Genomic DNA, 6556 nt, shown 5'->3' on the forward strand with positions numbered 1-6556 from the left:
GGCATAATAAAATATTTATGTTACGATTTGTACCAGGATGCATAGCAGGTTTTTCTAGCTTCACAGAGTTCAGGAAGGAAACCATTATAGCTTCTAGTCAGGATCATAAACCCAATGCAGTAGGAGGATTATTTTTTAGGTTAGCTTAGTCAGACATGGAAGTAGGACCTATTCTTACTGTTTACCATGAAGAGATGCCTTCTGTAAGTAGGGGTTAAGGTAAAGTGGAACATCCATAAGCATAGCATCTCACTTCCTGAAAAAAAAAAACCTGCTGGAGAATATGGTTCCTCTGCATGCCCTTTTCTTGCCTTAGCATATTGCTAATGTTGCATTGCACTTGCATGCTTGTGTGTGGGAAGAAGTTCCCTGCAGGCAGGGAAGGAAAATGAAGCTCTCTGTACCCTAGCTCATTGTACATCTATATCTTGATCCAGCCAGCCCAGAGTTTCCTAATAACTTCCATCCCACTAGCAAGGAGAGATGTAATTTTCCTTTCCCTTTAAAAATACAAATACACTCAGGCAGCTGCTAGCCTATGTTACTTCATCAAATTCCTGTCCTGTCCTACAGAACACAGTTAAGCTAAGTGAGCCTTTGCTACAGAATCCTAAACGTTTGCATGGGTTCAGAAGGTGATGGGTGCATTCATAGAAGAGAAGTGGATCAACACATATTAAATGCAAGGCACAAAGTCCCAGAGCCACAAGCTGCTGGAGCCTGGGAGTATATTCTGCAGAAGCAGCAGTACGTGCTTGTCTGTTCTCACACTCGTCCTTAGGGCTCCATTCTTTGGCCCCGGGATAAGGACAGGATACTGAGCTGGATGGGCTGACCAAGTTCTTATGTTTTTATTTTCTTCCTGGTCAAGTGAATAATAAAAAATCAGTAAGCTTAGAATTATAAAGCTTAAAGATTCCATAAAATCACTTCATATTTTAATTACACAAAATCCCTGACCCCAGAGGCTATATCTGTGAACTGTAAGAGGATACAAATTGCAGATGACAGAGTCAAGCCTTACTAGTCAATACTGTTGATGGGATAAATTTGGAATGTGGTATTGCACGTGTCAGCAAAGAAAGCAATACTACTGGGATTTATTTTTGCTGTGAGGACTGAGATAGATGCATCTATCAATATTTGGGGGATAGTTGAAAGTATTTGAAACCCAGGGCTTCAAAAACAAGGAGAAAACTGATAACTTAAAGGAAAGAGATTTCTAGAAAAAGAGGTGTCATCCTTGATAAATGCATACGCACACACACACTAAGAAAAAAAATGATCAGTTTTGGTATACTGCAGAGTCAAAGAATGACGATTGATCTAAACTGTCTCTTAGCATTCACTATTTTTCTTTTATTCTTCAATAAGCAGACAGACTGAAAGGTCAGGGGTTTTTAACTATGTCTTCTCTTTGAGTATTTCAGTAAAGAGAAAGTACAGAATCATTCTGCTTCAACTCAAGAGTTACTCCTAGCTTTATCTTATTTAATCATTACTTTTAAAGTAGCCAAAAGCTTCCATTCTGTTTGCTTATTAAAATAATCGATTATTTGATTATTTTTGTGGAATTAATTTTGACATGTAGACCATAAATGAATTCAAGATGATGTAGCAATGATAATGTTTTCTGATTTACTTTAGAAAAAACATGTAATTCATTTAGACTTAGACTAATGGTAGAAAATTACAAATTTGGATGTCAAAATGAATGCACTTGATGTAATTAATTTACTACTTTGATAACATCTTAATCAGGAAGATTTCTTACCTTTGGGACTATCTTGTCAAAACAAGTCATAACCAGCATCTCCCTTTCTTCCTTTTTCCCCTATGTGCTTTAATCACACTTTCAAAATCACCAAAAGCTTTCTGAATAACACTGTCCTTGAATGTGAAAGACTGTTTAGTATTTAGAGTGCCAGTCAATGACTTTTTGTGAGCAGCACTAAGAGTTCTTGGCTTCACCTTAATTTTAAAACTTCACAATTTTTCAGAAGATGGAATAGCTGTTTTCTGTCCAACCCTAAACAATGAGCTTCATTAATTCAAGCAGATGAAATCTCTGATGCTGCTTTGTTAATGGCATCCCTTGTTACAGAAACATAATTCAGCAAGTTGAATGAGAGACTATTTCTGACATGAGCACTATCTATGAAGGGAAAAGATTTTCCTGAATGAGAGATAATTATTTTTTGTGAGTAGCATGTGCTAGATTATTAACAGTTTCACTATCAACATCTCAAAATATTGCAGGTAAAACAAAACCAGAACCCAACCCTGGAAGATATATATGTAATGACTTATACATATAAACCAATCAAACATGTTAAAAGGTATCTAGAGGAACATTCTTTAAAAAAAATAATTAAAAAACTCAAACATTACAACAAAAAACCTGAAAATTTTATCACCAAAGAAGTGTGTGTGAAAAGCCCTAAATGTAGTAGAACTAATCTATCTAAGGAGATCCACTAGGAATAATTGGTATAGATCTTATAATTAATGATTTTATCACTTTTAGGCATCCTTAAAATTATGTTTGTATTATTTCACATTCTGCTTTATAACTCTTAAAAGTATGACATAAATTGAAAAAAAAATTAAAATACACAAAATATTAGTTGTTCAACTAATCTATATAAGCAAATTCTTTGATATCTAGTCATCTACTTCAGTGAAGGCAATCATGCACTGTTTCCCTAGAGAACAAATCATTAGGAAATAAGTGCTTTCAAAGTACTTCTCCCTGCAGTAAAATTACCACACCTGATTTCCCCATAAGCAAAATTTTCTGTATCTTATGTCAAAGAAGAGCTGAACAAACTAGGCTATTTGAATGCAAATGTTAAGATGCAGAATTATCCCATCTGCTTTTTTAAGTAATGTAAATTTGAAGTGATGACCACATACCATTTTTATTGTGGCAATCTTAGTAACCACTGAACTTGAGTTCTGAGCTACGATTATTTGAAGTTTGAGCACTCCTCAGTGTTCACAGCCTTATCCTGTCCTGCTACCCTTCTCCACGCATAGGGATTCACACTGCATATCAGCGACAGACTTTTGTCATATCTATCACAGTATTGTTTCCATTTCTGTTTTAAGTTGTATATTTCTGTGCTGTGTGAAACAACTGTTGTGGTTTTTTATACCCTCAAATGATTCATATTTCTTTGTCAAATGGAGAAAACATTACAGATGGAAATGTGGAAGATAACTGTAGTAGTTTTTAAAAATTTTTTTCCCAGTTTGATCACAGCTCATGGGTGTGACAGTTTGGGTGATGCTTGTGTCATCTTTCTCCACACATTTTATCTATAAAAATCTACAGCTGGACTGTTCTGTCATATATAAACATGCTTTTAAAGGGAACATTTTAGCTTAATTTTTACTACAATCAGTATTCGAAATCCCCACTGACTGGTAGATGTGATTCCTAGAAACAGTGGGGGAAAACCCTTTATTCTTTGGGTGTTCCTTGAATAAAATTTCCCTTCCCTAAATGTATGGTAAGTTTAAGGCAGAGGGCTTCTTTCGTAGTCTTTGCTGAATGGACCATAAAGGCTATTGTATTTAAAGAGGTACGTGCTATTCCTCTGGATTCTCATGAGAGAAAGGGAGAGGAAGGGAGGAGACAGAGAAACCTCTAATAGGTTATTTTTGTACATTTAGAACTGTAGCCACACATTAGTCCCTGGTGCTACCCCATTTATCTAGGACAGAAGGAGAGGTGTAACAGAGGCTAAAGAAAGTAGGTCAGAGCACATGAGCTTGTATGTGCCTGCCAAAGAAGGCTCTGTAGAGATGAAGATACTGAAAAATGTGGGGCCAACAGAAGCCCCACAGTTTCTCTGTGTGCAGGACCACCTTGATAGGTCCTGTTTGACTAGCTAGCATCTGTATTCCAGCACACTGACACACAACTTTCTGAGCATATCCCAGTTTCAAAGAGGGCAGAGATCATTCTTTGCAAACTGATCACTTGTGATTTATTCTGGTCAGTGGGCAGTTAGCATAGGCTAACTCATCTTTATGATAAAGATTTGCAAGCCCATTAGGCATTCTGTCTCTATTTAGTGGCCTCACAGACATCTCAGGGATCACTGTTGGTACTTCTTGACTCTTCTGCCTGTAAGGAAACTGCAAATAAAATGCCCTTTCTAATCTAGGTGGACTCCTAATTCAGTGCCCTTTCTGATTTCAGTATTTACCAGGATGTTTTTAAAGCTGGTGATGTAACCCCTGCCAAGAAACCTAATTTAAGGTCTACACCCATATCAGTTCAAGACCTTAATTTAGTTGGCTGACTCATTCTGACAGCCCTCCTAAGGTTTGTTTGATAGCCAGCGAGAAAACTCTTTAATCCCTTTGCTCTATGGTTTCTGCAGGAGTTAACTGTAATCCTAACTCTGAAACTATACAATTGATCTAACCTACCATCTTGATTCCACCTCTGTTCTAAAAGTAATCAGTATTTAGGCTGAAACAAGCCAAATCTTAGCCCACCAGTACTTTCCAAGCTCACTCTGTTTAGCCATGCTGATAACTCACACGCAATCCATAGCCACCGGGCTGACATTTGGTTTGCCAGTTAAGCATTACTGGTTAGTCATGGACCTGGGGCGCGCTGAGAAAGCTAGCTCTCAAATGATGATAACAGCCTGCTTCTCTACTGATGAAGGCTCATTCGCATAATGTGGGACTAGAAGTTCTGGAGCAGGCTCGTCATGCTTGTCCCTCCGGTATGAGCAGAAAAGCTTGTGCATTCTCAAACTGGCAGGTTTCTGCAGTGCATGAGAGAAGAGCTGCTATAGTATTCATTATCTGTTTCAAACTGGCTTTGCACACTTCTTTTATGTCCTCCCTATCCAATGTTTATGTTCTTTTCTTTTTAGTTCAAAGGCCTACTATCTCTGAGTAACAGCTGTACGTCATATACCACCTTGGCTAGAAGGACTTAGAGACACACACAAAATTGAACAGGGAGCTGGAACACGTATGAGCTTGCATGTTAGTGAGAGAATAGATTAAAATAATGCCCAAATACCTTTAAAGAGAGGGAAAAAAGAGAACATGGGAAATTGCAGACATGTTGGCTTTGTGACAGATTAAATAATGAAAAAGGTTTGGATTCGTCAAGAAAATTATAGATTAAAATATAATTAATCTGTCAGCTTGCTTCAGTGAGGAAGATGTGTCCTTTGAACCTGTTGCTCCTTCAGATGAGATTAGAAGTGTGTCTGATAAAGTCAACTGTGTTTGTTCAATTCTATTTACTATTTTTATAGGTGATCTAAACAATGGTATACCCTTTGTATGGTAAAGTTTTCAGCTTGTGTGCCTTTACACGCAAGTTTAACAATGTAATAAATATTTATGTATTACCAGCAAATAAATACTATGGCATGACCCAAGTAATTTGGATTATGATGATGATGACTGAAAAATCCTGGTCAGTTCAAATAAAAGTTTGGCTTTGTGTTTTGAATTGGACAGGAAATATTGAACAAAGCAAGTCTGAAAAAATTGTTTCTTGGCTTCTGTTGGTCATATGTGCAGAAGTCATGCAATGGACCGTGCTAGATGACTCGTGGAGAGTGCAGCTCCTGATGGCAGCCATTTCACTGAAACTCCTAGTCATGGAGTTTTCAGTAGTCCCCAAGTCAGAGGAAGTTAAAGCAAGAAAAATAATGCAGACAGGAAAGGAAATACATATATAGAAATACTTCCACAGAAATGTAAGTTAGAAGTGTAGCAAAGACTTAGGTGGCAATACAGTCTACTCTGCAATAGTAAATTGTCCATTACATGGTTTAAAGTAGCAATGCTAGAAAAGCATACACACCGTTCATATGCTCCACTGGCCACCGGGTGGAGTTGGTATATATGGAGCTACTCCGTGATTATTCTTTTGAAGCTTCTCAAACAACATTTTCATTACTGTCTGAAAGCCCCATAGTGAATTAAACCCCGAACTGAACAGAAAATTGACTTTAAAAGGACCAGATCTGAGCTCAAGCCAAATCTGAAGTGCTGTTTGAAACTTGCCCTAAACTCATACTTTTGGAATAAATATAGAAAGCTGTTTAAATGTTAATAATTAATAAATCATTAAGTAAATAGTAGTTGTGTGTTTTAAAAATAATTGTTAGCCTTATTCTTCCCTTCATTTAATTTTGCCACACCTGTAAGAGCTATGCTGTTACTGACAAAGCTTGTATTTCCACTTTATTGTTACACTTGCTGCTAGACTGGCGAACCCAGATTGTACAATGCAGACATTTTTATAATCTAATATGCAATAAATCTTCCTGCTGAAAACCTATAGATATTCCTGCAGTTTCTACATAAAGTTGCAGCAAAAGTAGTATGACAACATGGGCTTTACCCTGCCGCCATTAAAAGCGATGACAAAACTGTTGACTGCTTAAGTACATGCATTCACATTAACCAAGTTTGGTCTCAGTGACATCTACTTTCTGGTTTTGTGATATCTCCACTCACATACAGCAAAGTTTTCCAAGTTTTTTGGATGTGCTTTCTATGACAC

Source organism: Strix aluco, chromosome 6 (genome assembly GCF_031877795.1).
Source record: "Strix aluco isolate bStrAlu1 chromosome 6, bStrAlu1.hap1, whole genome shotgun sequence".
Taxonomy (NCBI): Eukaryota; Metazoa; Chordata; class Aves; order Strigiformes; family Strigidae; genus Strix; species Strix aluco.